Raw genomic sequence first — 2,372 nt, forward strand, 5'->3', positions numbered from 1 at the left:
CTGTGCCACCTTGCCCAGCCAGTTTTTGTATTTTTTTTAAAAAGAAGTCATAAACAGCATTTATTACCTTGGTATATCATACTGGTCTTGTTGCTGTTCCTTTACATTTAAGTGGCTTTCCATCTTTCCTCCCTCCTCCCACAGCCTGGCTACACAGTGCCTGCCTGAACTCTTAGCCCACAGCGGCAATACGCGCATTCCATCCACATCCCTAACATCATGCATTCACAAGGTAAAAGTCCTGGTCCACAAACCCTGCCCTACAGGAAGCTCAACGGTTGCGAAAGAATTTGTAGTAAACCAGGCCTCCCGGGATGGGGAGCTCCAGTAAGGTGATAATGGAAAGCAGCCGCTTGTTGGTTGTCACTTTTCTGGACATTGAACGGAGAATCTTTCGACTTTTGCTCAAGTTTTCGGTTGTGTTTACCAGTCTACTCCTGGTGCGTTTAAATGGTCTTGTTGTTCCCCCAGCCCTTCTGTGGTTTCTGAACCAAGCTGGTCAGTCTCTGTGGCCTGGTTCAGGCTTTCAGAAGCATTGCCCTTTGAGACGGTAGCCGATTCACATGCTCATTCTCTGCAGCATATCTGCCGTATTTCATGTCTCCGCGCCTTCCTGGTGTGGCTGTCAAAGCTGTGCTTCTCACCTCCCGATGGAGTTTGGCAAGGGCCTTCCGGTAGTTTGGAAACTTCGACATCATGGGGTCACGGAAAGACAGGGGTGCATAACGTAGCTCCTCCACCATCCCTGCCAGCATTTCATTTGCTTCCTGTTGCTTTTCATCAAAATCCCTGACCAACTTCTTCTCTTCAGTACTCGCCGTCCCCAGCAGCCGCTCGGGCAGCTCTTGTAGGTGTTCATGGAGGCCGCGGAAGATTTCGTGCAGCTTCTCCAGATGCTCCCAGGAGGCGGCGGAGGTGGCCATGGCGCAGGCCCAGCTCCAGCAGTGGCCACCGAGATTGGGGTGCTGGGCCCTCTCCTAGCCCAGCGGTCAGCTGCCCAGCCCCATGGCCATCACGGCGACAGCCGCGCCACCGCCGCCCAGGACGAGGCTCTTCCGGGGTCGCTAATTTTTGTATTTTTAGTAGAGACGGGGTTTCACCATGTTGGCCAGGCTGGTCTCGACCTCCTGACCTCACGTTATCCGCCTACTTCGGCCTCCTAAAGTGCTAGGATTACAGGCATGGGCCACCGCACCCGGCCAATACGTGCATCCTGAGCCCCTAGTCTCCATTACGTATTTTAAAAGGTAAAGAGGTATATGAAGATGACTGTGGAGATGGCTGTGAGGTGGAGTCCTCCAAAGAAAGAGGGCGGGAAAACCTCTGGTTGGGAGGGAGGACTTAGTGGGAACTCTCAGAAAGTCTAATATGTTCACCAGTAATTAAAGAGACACAGTGCATTAACCGAATCTCACCTAGAAATCAAAAAAGACAAGGAAGAGATGACTAGCTCCTGAAAAGGCAGGAATGAAGAAGGGGTCATCCATACTTTGGGATCAGCCTACATTCCTGAGTTTGTCAGGCCCGATGTTGCTTTGAGTATTTCCTGCAGATCACTTGAAGCTCCCAGAGTCTGGAGTCATTTAAAATCCTGACCAAGACGAGCAATGGGACTCCACGAGAAAAATGTCCCTGTGGAGTGGGCCATGGAAAATCCTATGAGTGGTGGAAATGTCACCAAGAGGAAAATACATTGTCTCAGTCATGGGAAATACACTCATAGATTCCTGGTAGAGGCCTTTGAAGGACGAAAGCATTTACTATAGAAAGAAACACTTTTAAACTCCTGTCAGGACCAAGGAATGAGAAGTCATTTTATTTGCTTTTCAGAGTTAAGTCCCTAATGAACATAGTCCTGTTTAAAAATCAAACATTCTCTAATAGTCATATCAAAGTCTGATTTATTTATTTATTTATTTATTTTTGAGAAGGAGTCTTGCTCTGTCGCCCAGGCTGGAGTGCAGTGGCGCAATCATAGCTCACTGCAGCCCCCAACTCCTGGGCTCAAGCAATCTTTTGCCCTAGCCTTCCAAGTAGCTAGGACTACAGGCACAGGCTACCACACCTGGATGATTTTTTAATTTTATGTCGAGATGGGGGCTTCACTATGTTGCCCAGGTGGGTCTCAAACTCCTGGCCTCAATCCATCCTCCCTCTCCAGCTTCCCAAAGTGCTAGGATTACAGGTGTGAGCCACCACACCTGTCAGGTACAAAATGTTGAGGCTGTAGTTGAGAACTTTTTTCGCTCAATACAGTAGATCTAAACCTACTATTGAAAAGCATGGCTGGGTGTGGTGGCTCATGCCTGTAATCCTAGTACTTTGAGAGGCCAAGGAAGGTGGATCCCTTGAGCCTAGGATTTCAAGACCAG

General features: G+C 49.1%; 1 pseudogene; it reads right to left on the reverse strand.

Moving 5' to 3' along the window:
- Positions 1–271: 271 nt before the first annotated feature.
- LOC104673828 lies at positions 272–923 on the reverse strand (annotated as a pseudogene).
- Between the last annotated feature and the right edge of the window lie 1,449 nt (positions 924–2,372).

This window comes from Rhinopithecus roxellana, chromosome 2 (assembly GCF_007565055.1).
Source record: "Rhinopithecus roxellana isolate Shanxi Qingling chromosome 2, ASM756505v1, whole genome shotgun sequence".
In the NCBI taxonomy this organism is placed as follows: Eukaryota; Metazoa; Chordata; class Mammalia; order Primates; family Cercopithecidae; genus Rhinopithecus; species Rhinopithecus roxellana.